Raw genomic sequence first — 12,365 nt, 5'->3', positions numbered from 1 at the left:
TTTCAAATGTAACACAGAGTTACAGTTAATGACTGCGAGGTAATTTAAACAGTGTAACAAAGTCAACCAGATGAGATTTATTAGGTAAAATGTTCCCTTCCTATTACCCCCTATGTGTGTGTGTACTGCCTACTGAGAATTTCCCCCCACCACCACCACAGACACAGCTCTCACTTTTTGTCCCGCACACACAAACACACATGAACACACACACACACACACACACACACACACACATGAACACACACACACACACACACACACGAACACACACACACACACACACACACACACACACACACACACACACACACACACACACACACACACACAAGAAAAGTAAACTTCCCAAGGTGTTCTATGAAAGAGGCTTGTGTTTTGACTTTATTTTCCACCACTCTCTTGCGCAGTGAACACAAGCCAGCACTCATGGAAACATGTACGCCACAAAACTTGAAATTGAAAATTCAACTCCCCCAAAAACCTGATTTCGCAATACTTTTATTGATCCTCGGAGGAAAATGATCTTCTCTCTTGTCCCCCTCCAAACAGACATCAGAGGTCAGCCGCAGACGTTTGTTGGGGAAGTGTCTTGCGCATCGACTCAGACTCTGTGACCGCTCAATCTCATTCACAAGTCTCACGAAGGAAGATATGGAGCAGTTAAAGCTACACTGGCGACAATCTTTTGATGTTGCACCATTGCCAGTGGATGGGAAGTTGACTCATTTCAGGCTTGTTTGAGGTTTTTCATGTCATTCCAGTTTGAAAAAAGGTCAGAATCTCACACACTGTGTCTTGTCATCTGTAGTTTAATTAATCTGGAGATAAAGCGGTTTAATAGGAAATAAATCTGCTATTCCCCTTCAGGATACATTACCTCTTTAATGTGGTTAAAGTGAGATTTAAAAAAAAAACAACAACATGCTTTTGCAACTCAGGTGAGGTAAAGGATGTTGCAACTCCTGACCCGAATGTACAAACTCATTAAAAAGGCATAAAATGTGGTTATGGGTCAACACTGCAAACATACCGTTTTTTAAAGGGGACCATTTAATATCCCAAATTTAAGAGAGTGGGATTTTTTTGTTTTTAATATGATAATTAAATAAATGTTTGTTTGTTTTTTTCCAAAGTGTCCAAGTCTTGTTACATCTTTAAGCCATTATCAGACTGATTTTGTCCCGAGGAGGAGATTGTACACTTGGCCTGTGAAACGTTAGTGTTAAAACATGTTAGACACAACCAGACAATGAAAGCTATTATGTTTTTTGTTTTTTTAAAGGTCTCATGTGGAGGTGTGTGTGCACAGTTTTGTCTGTGTGTATGTGTGCGTATCATAAATATGTTTGTTCCTGTGTGTGAAGTTGGTTAAAAATCCTCCTGGTGGGTGCATGTATGTATGTATGTGTATGTGTATGTGTATGTGTATGTGTGTGTGTGTGTGTGTGTGTGTGACTGAATGTGTGTCACACGTTGATCTGTACAACAGAAGACGCAGCGCTTGGCAAACAGCCTTTTTTCTCCACCCCTCGCTGTGAATTCCTTACATTCACAAGACCTGAGGGCAACTCAGAATGAGAGCGCACAGCCCGAGTGTGTTATGTATCCCCTGCACTCCTTTTTTTTCCCTTTTACAGCGCTCTCCTGCACCTTTCAAAAGTGTGCCTGCCTCTAATTCATGGCTTCTTTTCTTAAAGTGCTGTTGGAGCGAGTGTAAATAAGCATAATGTAGCCACAGAGCTCCTCCGCTGTTGTAAATCATGTGTGGTAAAAGGTGGCGAGGGTGGGAGGGCCGTGAATGTATTGCTTTTTATATGGCTCCCATGTGCAGGAATATGCACATGTACATGTAAGCCAAGCCACACACACTTGCACTACACACACACAGACGATTACATAAGACAGAGTGTGTGTTTAGATTCAGGGTGCTTGCTCTCACTGCAGATTTTAGCAACTTGAGTCAGTGCAGGGACATGCTGACAAAATGACCCCCCCCCCCCCCCCCCCCCCCCCCGCTCCGCTCAAACAAGTTTCCGAGTTTTTCTAACACACGACTTGTTTGTTTCGCTCTCTTTCTCTCTCAGACTCCTGGCGTCTCTACTCCAGTCTTTCCTAAATGATCATTCTATTGAAGAGATGATCTATTATTGACACTGACACACATGTGCATCTGTATGCCAGTGTGTGTATTTCTATTATTAAGAAGTAACTGACTCTGCAGTGCATTTCATATTCTCAGGTGATGGAACATGTGTGTGGACTTTCAATTTTATGCTCCTGCGTGTGTGAAGGCTGTAGCCGCAACCGCACAATTAAAGAGTTCTAAAGTTTCACTCACACCATTACCACATGTTCAGGTACTTTCGTTTGTCACAAGAGGGGCCATATTATACCCCCTTTTCCACAAGTTAACACAGTTCCCTGGGGTCTTAGTAAAATATATCTGACATGCTTTGGTCAAAATACCATAAGGATCAATCACCACAGCAGCCCTTCTCACCCTGTCTAAATAGTCCTGTTCAGAACGGCCAGTTTGAGTCCCTGTTCCGCGTGGTGTGCCGCTACCATGGCAAGCTTGGAACCCTGGAGAAACATGGCTGCCAGAGAAAAGATAGCTGGGCCAAACACTTCACGTTACTTGCCTGACTTTGACCGTGGGATAATTTGTGTTTATTTGCCCCAAAGAGCCAGCCAGCAACGGCAGGCACCGACTAGTCTCTAACCAGCGGCGGTAATGATGTTACTAAAGTTCACCCTGAAGGAACCCAAAATAAACTTTGATTTTGCTGTGATTTCAAATGCAATAAGTGGATCAAATGGATGCTAAAATAACTACATTAAAACACACACACACACACACACACACACACACACACACACACACACACACACACACACACACACACACAAAAACACACACACACACACACACACACACACACACACACAAAACCCTGACAATGCAAAAACAGAGATATTATGTTATTACGATAAGTGTAATTGGGTAAAAGTCATCGCCTACAGTAGTCTCGGGCTGCTGTTCAAACGTGTTGATGAGTGCAAGCACATGCATAAGCACCAGGATGCTGACCGCAGCTCACTTAACAGCCACCGGTGTCACTAATGAGGGAATTTCTGATTCTTACATGTAGCACCTTTAAGTTGTTCATTATTATGAGAGCAGCGGAGGTGGTGTGACTTAGTGTTAACTTAACTCATCTTGCTGAGAAGCAAGTTCGAAGATAAATCCACTTAATCCCTAAAGTAAAAAAAAAACAAACAACAACCCTCCTGCTGGTAAATTGCTCTGTATCAGAGCAGAATCAGTTGTTATTCCTCAAGAACAGATGAGACAGCAGCAGGGAGGGGGGAGGGGTTATCAGGGGGGGGGGGGGGGGGGGGGGGGGGTTATCAGGGTTTCTGTGTTGACTTTTAGTTATTGTCCATGTTGTCCTCCCCTGTGTGTGTTTATTGGCATGTTTGCCTCATCTCTCATTCTGTTAGATCTTTTAGTTAACGTCTGTTATGTTAGCCTCATTTTTCAGTAGTTATGTTTTGTTGCCCTCTTTAAATGAAAACCAACTTTGAAATTGAAACTTCTGTTTCCATGTTTGTTTGGTTCACAACACTGTCGTCATGAGCTCAGTTTTTAATGTTACACTGATGCGTATTCTCTTTGACTGCCAAGTATCTACAACACGCACACGCACACACACACACACACACACACACCGCACACACAAAACAAACAAATAAAAATGCTACTTAAGTCCGTCACTGAATCTTCAAAGTGAAAATTGCCACTGGGTTGAAGTCATTTCACTTCCCAGCTAAGGCAGCAACAACTGATCTGAAGTAACAGGTTTAGTATGTTCTAACTCTTTTTGTACAAAGTATCATTCAAACAGTTTAGAATGCAAAGTTGTTCTTAGTGGTTGTGTAAGGCCTGGCCGAGTGATGGAGGAAGGATAAGTAGAGGCAGGAGTGTTCACCCAGTGTATGTTTATTTATTTATGCATTTTATTTTTTTGAAGACACTAGATAAACAGAAGCTCAAGCTTCAAAAAGTGGAGGAAACTCATCAGTAAACCAAAAGAAAACCTAAGCTGGGTTCATGGTTGAGGGTAGTTACCACATGCTGTTTGCAGCAGGTCTGCACCTGAATTGGGAAAACATCCTGAGGAGCTTCTATGCCTGCCTTTCATAATGTTAACCCCTCCTTTCACACAAAGTTAGACAACAACCAATTATTAAAAAAGTAATCTGAATAACCTTTCTAATTTAAAGAAGACAGATGGACAATATCTACATGTTATTCAAAATGTCCAAATGAAGTGTTGTAACTGTACTTTAAAGGACAAATTCCCATAAAATAATGAATTACCCCCCTGTGTAGTCCAACCAACATGGTACATTCTGGGTTCCCCCGACTATAAAACCCTTTGGACCCTCCCACTTCCTCTTAGGCAGTTTGGATATGAAATAGAGCACAACAAAAAATCTGTGTGCTTAAACATAAATTAATTTAGCATTGAGAGTAAATTGAGTGTACATTGAGTACGAAGTATTTAAGATTGATGCGCTGGTAAAATAGCCTAATTACACAGTTAGAGCAAACTATAGTGCCGACTTGATGGAATAAATTTTAAAAAAAGAAAAAGAATTTGACAATGTAGTGTCCCTTTGGCCTGAGTGCAACCTACAGGTTCCAAATGGACAAACCTGAAAGTGGGCAAAAAGCCTGCTGTTAAAAAAGGAGTGAGACATTTGAGACAGTTTCTCCTTGAAGGAATTCATGGTGTTGCACTTGGCTGTACACACAAAGTGACAGAAATAGTTGTGAGGAGAATAAAAAATGAGAGTTAGACTAAGACTTTCTCACCTCTGCACACCTGGCCAATCGGTTAACAGTCGTGATTCTTTGAAAATACATACATCCATCTGTTGAGACATCAGAGAAAACATGCTATGGTTAGAGATGATTTTGTTTTGTTTAATTGACTGTGACTAAAATACAAAAATCTATTTTTCTCTCTCTCTCCCCACTGCTTTTTTTTTTTTTGTGATAGTCTAAATTTGAAGGCATCCAATTACTTCTGGAAACAGGTCCAGGCTTCAACTTACATTTAGCATCAGATTCTTTTCTACACATCACTGGTTTAATTCCACTCCTCAATCCATAGCCCTCAGGTCAAAGTCAGCTCTCCAAATAATTCAGTTTTTTCCTTCGAAGGGTTCATGAGTGATCATTTGGTCTGTTTATGAAAAATGTAAATTGCGTATCAGAAGAATGATATTAGATACCAGCATGGCATTATATATCCTGATACTCAGTAGCTTTTGTTTTTATTCCTTCGACTTTGAATACTATGTGGGGGGGGGGGGGGGGGGGGTTTGGTTAAGGGAAAAAAATTGCATGTGTAAATCTGTGCAAACATATTTGTAAACTGTGGACCTGCCTTGCGGTGACCTCATCCGCCCAGTACATTCAATTTTATGTAGATTTAACAGCAGATTGCTCCTCCCAAAACAGAAAGTCCAAAAGAGGAACCAGTCAAAGTCTATAAGTCAGAAATAAATGTCAGTTTTTCTGGTTTTGAACCGTGGAGTATGTGTGCATGGACTGTGACTCTGACAGCATGGTTTAGAAATCTGTGCGACCACATTTGCACATCAAGTGTTTTTTTTCTACCCTGTGACCCCAGGAAGGCTCTGTGCTTTTTAGATAGATTCTTCTAAATGAATACCAACTTTAAAAGTAATATTTCACCTTAAATCAGGAGAAAGGATCATTCTGTTACATCAGCCCCTACTTCTGACACACCTTCCACTACCACAGCATAACGGTTATCACTCTCCCTCTCCCTGTGTGTGATTATCTGATTTGAGACAGGTGTGCTGGAGCAGAACGACGTTCCAGCAGCTGCATCCTCTCCTGCAACCCTGCTTACTGAACCTCAGCACTGCCACACTGTAGCCACTCTTCAGCCAGTACTAGGTTATGCTTCCAGCCACCAGATTTTTGCTATTCGTAACCTTGTGCTTTTGTTAACCTTGTTCTGCTCTGCTGTCCAACCCCTGTCTCCCTGGACTTAGCCTGTACTCATTTGCTCAGCTCTGCCCTGTTTGACCTGCACGGACACTCCTCTGTCCAGGATTCTGATTCTACCCACACCTCCTCACAGCTCCCATCCTCTGGACCTTCCTGGCCCTTTCCCAAGCTTCCTCTGGTCTGATGCTTGCTAAGAATAAGAATAAGAATACTTTAGAAGAAACTTTATTTATAGAGCACCTTTCATACAGGGGATGTAGCTCAAAGTGCTTTACATAGAAAAAGAAAAGTTCAATACAATAAAACAACAGCAAATAAACAAATAAAAAATAAAATTAGACAATATGTAAGTGTGTTGTAAGTCAAAATGAAGCTAATAAAAAGGGACACTGAACTAGCTCTAGGGAACTTTACACCTGTCTCTGCTGTGTCTGTGCATTCACCTGGTTCCCCTGATGTGCTGCCAGTTAACAGCCTTTCATTTGTTCAGTGGAGAGTTTGTTTTCCAGAAACGTCATTTTCTAACTGTTCCATTCATAAGAACCAATAGTGATTTATTGTCTTCTTATGAGCAATCACTCAGCTTCAATTCTAAAATAATATTTTTTCATATTTCTGCCTCCATTAAGGAGAATCATTTATAATATTTAACTTTAAACATTAGACTTGTAAAGTTTGTGCCTGCTTGCTCACATGTAATGACTTTTTCCTATACTGTAGTTATATGTGATTTATTGCTTATATCAAGGAGATATATAACTATACGTCCATGCAATATTTGCACATGGTGTCTGTATTGTGGTGAGGGTTGGACAGAGAGCATAGTTGTGGCCACACTACCTCCTGTATTGGCACTGAGCATTGGAACTAGAGAAGATTCAATAGTTCCTATGGATACTGGGTTGGCCAACTATATTGCAAGACAGAAATAACCTATCTTTTTGGAAAAACACAGATTACATTCAAAGCCAATGTATTTAAAAAAAAAAAAAAAAAAAAACATAAAACTCTACAATATTCTCAAATGGTAACTACAGTATGGTTAAGGGTGATTTAAGGTTTAAAAAAAAAAAAAAAGATCTGTGATGTGAAATTTGCACAACTTTGACTTCCATACACTCACTACATTCTCACGCTATGGTAAATAAAGGCCAGGCTATTTCCTCCCCTGGCACTGAACCTTGGCATGGGGGGGGGGGGGGGGGGGGGGGGGGGGGGGGGTAAATTGTAAGCTGCAGAATCATCCAATAAGAATGTAACTCCTGCTTGAGAAGGAGGAACAGGATGGGTATTCTCACTTCTTCTTTTCCTCACCATTTCTGTATGCTGCGATGACCATGAAATTTGCACGTTTGGAACTCCTGAATTAGAATCCTCAGGAGTACTTTTATATAAAACTGCTTCGCTAGATTTATGTGTATGAATAAGTGGAAAAGCAAAGAGAGGGAGACTGTTAAAAACACACTGGATCAGAAACTCATTAAAAAGTGCCAGTGTTAAAGTGCCAATTGAGGCTTAATTACTGCAGACACATACGTAATGTTTTAAAAGAGGTTCAGATTGGAGGTGAGGATATCTGCTCCGCTGGTGATAGTGACGCTTTATGTGTGTGTGTGTGTGTGTGTCTGTGTGTGTGTGTTTTACACAAGAACTGATGATACTTTATAGGCCTTTAAATTTACATTTACATTTAAGGACACTCAAAAGATCTCAAAGAAAGATGACGAAATACACACTCAAGTGCACAAAGACACACATTGCTCCCAGGCATAATGTGTATCTTTTGCAGTTGCTGTTGAGGGTAGATTATGGTCTTCATCGCCTCTCCCCAGGGAACATGACTCACTAGATAAACACATAATGAAGCCAACGCTCACATTAACACTTTACATCACAGCCTGTTACACTAGACAGCTGTGTGTTCTGAAGACTGATATGGACCAAACTCTGACTGTACTTCAAACACTTACACTTGACACTGAACTGGCTCTGATCCATGCTTATGATTGAGACCTAAAGAAAGTCAAACATGGAAAATAAAGAACATCTGATTCTTTTTTCTTTTTGCTGTAAATAAAATAAAATAACATTTACCCATTTCATATTTTTTGTGATCTCCTGAAAATGTTTTTGACATTTCTGCATTTCCGTTGTTCATCAACATCACAGGATAAGCTGTGTCATTTTTTAAATAACACATTCTTTCAGAGTCTTAGAATAACAACAGGCTTAGCGTAAAAGTCAAGGATAATAGCCGGTGAGGAAGGATCATGAAACCGGTTTACACCGCTCCTGTCAAACCACTAACCTGCACAGCAACTTGCTACTGTAACTTTAGACATATGTGTTCCAACATGTTGCTCTCATAACTGATTGAATCCTTCCCCAAGGTTCTTTGCCTCTCTGTCTTTAATTACAATCATTCTTACCACTGTCATATCATTGATTACAGCCGCAGCAGGAAGCTGTTTTTATACAGTGGGATTTCTAAGCAGTGGGTTTTTCAGTGTTTGGGTTTTTGTGAAGCCCACTGCACGCTACCTGCTCAGACACAAACAGTAGACAGGCAAAGTTTATGATTAGTTAGCACATAGTTGAGCTTTTAGGAACTAAAGATTCAGATATTTCCCTCAGAAATTACCGGTGACCAAAAACCGAGCTAAAAGAATATTGGACAGACATGCTAGGTCAACATAAATGTGACAGATGAATGCTAATGTTGCTCCATATCTGCTGGATGTATAGAAGCAATGGCACATGTCCCCTCAAATAATTGAAATAGCTAAATTCTATTTTGACAATAAGTGTTTTTAATTAATAATATAAATTTATAAATAACAAATGCGACTCTTCTCCTGGAAAGCAGTATAGTAGTAGTAGTAGCAAGGCTAGTAATGTTGCAGAGGAATGAATAACCCAGACCTCTCAAGTCTCACGCATTGACCGTGAGACACACACATTTCAAGCAGTTCACACGCTTACACGCCACACCTATCATTTCTCACGCTGAGAAGTGATAGATCCCACTGCACAGAAATTAATATATTATATACAGAATGTAATCCATACATCCCAACTTTCCCTTATATTGATAGCGACTCCCTGACGCCCGTAAATGAGATCCAGTTTCACAGAATCTGGAGCGAACGAGCAAGAGTGCGCGCTACAGAGTGACTGCGCGCGCGTGTGTTTGTGTGACTATCAATGCAGCGCATGTGAGAGCAAAGCGTCCTTATAGCTCTGTGTTGCTGCTTATTAGACAGACTGATTTTCTTGCTCATTATTGCTATTAAATGCAACATAGTGTTGGGGGTCATTCATTTATAGTTCAAGATAGTTACTGGTAAGAGTTTGGTTTAATCATTAACACAGTGCTAGTTAGCTGTCTTGCTAACTAGCTAGCCAATGTTAGCCTAAATTTAAAGCTTTTTCACTAATATTTTCTTGCACAATATTGCTATTACTGCAGTAAAGTGTTGGGTGTCATTCATTCATAGCTCAAAATAGTTACTGGTAGGTGCGGTTTGACTATAAACACAGACGCTAATAAAGCAGGTAATTACTAAGCCCTTAGCTGTTTGCTACCAGGCGGGGAGTTCCGGTCTTCTGAAATGAGGCCAACGTGGAAGTAACTTAAAACTGCATTCTATCAAAAGGCCACCAGGGGGCAACAGTTTTGGTGTCAAAAGGACTTCTGTCTCTATACAAGTCAATGGAGAATTCACCTACATCTCACTTGATTTCTAACATCAGTAAACGTTTTCAAAATGTGTTTATAGTCTCAATCGCTAGTTTAAAGCCTTCTTCAATGCAGTATGATGTTCATTTGTGAAATTTTGGCCTCCCTGATTTTATATTTGACGATAAAGCAGGGTATGCATTAGGGCGTGGCTACGTCGTGATTGACAGGTTGATTGATTCAAGATTGCTCTGATCCGAAACTATTGGCCTCCGAGCAGCAGTCCACAAACCAATGGGTGACGTCACGGATGTTACTTCCATTTCTTATATACAGTCTATGTTTGCTACAGTAACAAGTTTTCTATGTCAGTGTTGTGTTTACAGATTGTTTCCTCTGCCCCTAAGTGGCCAAATCAGTTTTTTCAGCTTTCACTTTTGGCATTTTTCATCATTTCACACTAACAGCTGCTAAGCAGGTTACCAGCTTTGGGCTACCTTTCACCAGTTTAAAGCAAATCTACGATTTATGCTCCCAAGTGATACCACTCGAGTATGTCACACCAGTTAAAAATGCTTTGAAAGTCTTTAGCTTGGGTCTGGCGGTCACGCTCCAATCCCAACCCCATGAGTGCCTGGCCTCTCTGGCCCTCTGCCCACCAACTCTTTGCCAGTTTGTTCTGCTTCATTAAAATCACCTCTAGTCTGTAAGAGAGAGAAATGGGAAAAGAAGGGAAGGAAGAAAAATGATTGATTTCTCCTCTGTACTCTGCCTTCATTGTAAGTCACTGGTAAATGCCTAAAATGTAAAACATATGTTGATGTGGACAGAGAGGAGAGGGAAGGACAGGGAAATATAAAGGAGAGAGTGATAGTAGTGACAGATGTTATTAAAATGATAGAATATTAAGTTGAGGCCATGATACTGTACATTATAACTAAGAATTTACCATTTAGTTGGTGTTTGTATAGTTTTAGTAACCTTAGTCTACATGGGTTTCTTAGTTTGTATGACATGATGGTTTAAGGGATGGAAGACAGCATATCTACAAGGTGAGTTGAGGGTGCAGCATGTGACCTGAGGGCGATGATAAAGTCAGAGCCCCCCTCTTTTGCATACCACACTGTTTTCTACTCCTTTGACGTTTAACCGTAAGTTTCACTCACTTCACTTCTCTGCCAGCAGGTTGGCGTCAGTCATCTCAGACAGATCGTCACTATTCACCAAGAGTTTATGTTGGATCAGTCAGGCAAAAAACATGAATTTGCAGGGTTTTTTTAAGCTTGTCACTGCAGCCCTGAAAGAATTATGAGATGGAAAGTGAATAAGAAGGGGATGAAAGGGAGTAGGAATGTCCTTCTTTCTCTTTTGCTTAGGAAAATACACAAGTGACTGATAGTTCCAATACTTTTGGGTTGTACGCAAAAACACTGCTGCCTAGACTGAAGGGGACGACTGTAGATAAACTGCATGTAGTCCAAAATCAACACAGATTCTGCCATGCTTTTATTGTTTAGACAGTAAGCTCTTGTATTGAAAAGGAGGCAAAGGGCCTGGAAATAAAATCATTTTCAGAGTTTATAACTGAAATATCTTTCAGTGACGCATCTTTAATGTCTCAAGTGGTATCAAGAGATGCTGTTTCTGTTGATTTACTGATTTTTTATGTCTACCATGAAACTTTTGCTGCCCCATCAATACAGTTGAGGGATGGAATTGAATTTGTATTGCTATCAGGACTGAATAATGATATTTAAAACAGCGGTGGAAGTACTTAACTAAATCAATTTACTCAAATACTGTACTTACTGTCCACTTACTGTTTTGTTATTAAGTCTGGTCTTTTGTGAGTTATTAGCTTGTTGTGTTACTTATCATACATCAGGGGTGTCAAACTCATTTTTGGTTCAAGGGCCACATAGGCTACAGCCCAATATGATCTTATGTGGGCCAGAACACTATAACCATGGCATAATAACCTATAAATAATAAACGTACTATAATAAACGATTCAAAAACAAATTTCAACAATATTATGTCTCAGTCTGGGTCACAGTCTTATTTTTTTGATGCTTATCACAGAAAAAGCTTGTTCACAAAGACAAGTCATCCCAAACATGCACAAATGTTTTGCAGCCACGCCTTTCAATTTTGGGGATATCCTGGTATGAGAAACTGATAATATGTGTCCAAGTCCACAAGGCAAATTTGTCCTTCATATCTGAATCACATTGCAAGTCAGTTGTCTCAAGTTGGACGTTCGTTGGAAGACCAGAGTTCCTAACTGTGAATGGCGAGCAAAAATAAGCAAGAATAGCAAGTAATTAAGTAAGGAATTAGTAAGTATCCAGTGGGCCAGATTGGACCCGTTGTCAGGCCAGTTCTGGCCCACGGGCCATATGTTTGACACCCCTGGTGTTTATAAATCCTGTTTCTTAAGTCATTGAACCAGTCTGAGTCTGCCTCCCATCACCTTCCTTGGCTAAGCCTCCTCACACACACGACATGATGACATATACTCTTACTTGTGATGCAACACTACCATACTTCTACTTTAGTAACAGTTAGAAAGTGGGGCTTTCATTTTTAATAAAGTATTTTCACATTGTGGTATTGCTTCTTTTTTTTAAA

General features: G+C 40.3%; 1 protein-coding gene across 1 annotated transcript in view; it reads right to left on the bottom strand.

The window, feature by feature from the left end:
* The window catches only part of LOC133987822 (solute carrier family 41 member 1-like), an 82,479-nt gene extending 77,533 nt beyond the window's left edge, over positions 1-4,946 (bottom strand). Inside the window, exon 1 of the mRNA XM_062427283.1 lies at positions 4,886-4,946. The gene's annotated coding sequence lies outside the window, so the exon portion shown is untranslated. The remainder of the gene's footprint in view (positions 1-4,885) is intronic.
* Between the last annotated feature and the right edge of the window lie 7,419 nt (positions 4,947-12,365).

The sequence above is a fragment of the Scomber scombrus genome, chromosome 10 (assembly GCF_963691925.1).
Source record: "Scomber scombrus chromosome 10, fScoSco1.1, whole genome shotgun sequence".
Taxonomy (NCBI): domain Eukaryota; kingdom Metazoa; phylum Chordata; class Actinopteri; order Scombriformes; family Scombridae; genus Scomber; species Scomber scombrus.
This window is presented reverse-complemented; position numbering and strand designations above follow the sequence as displayed.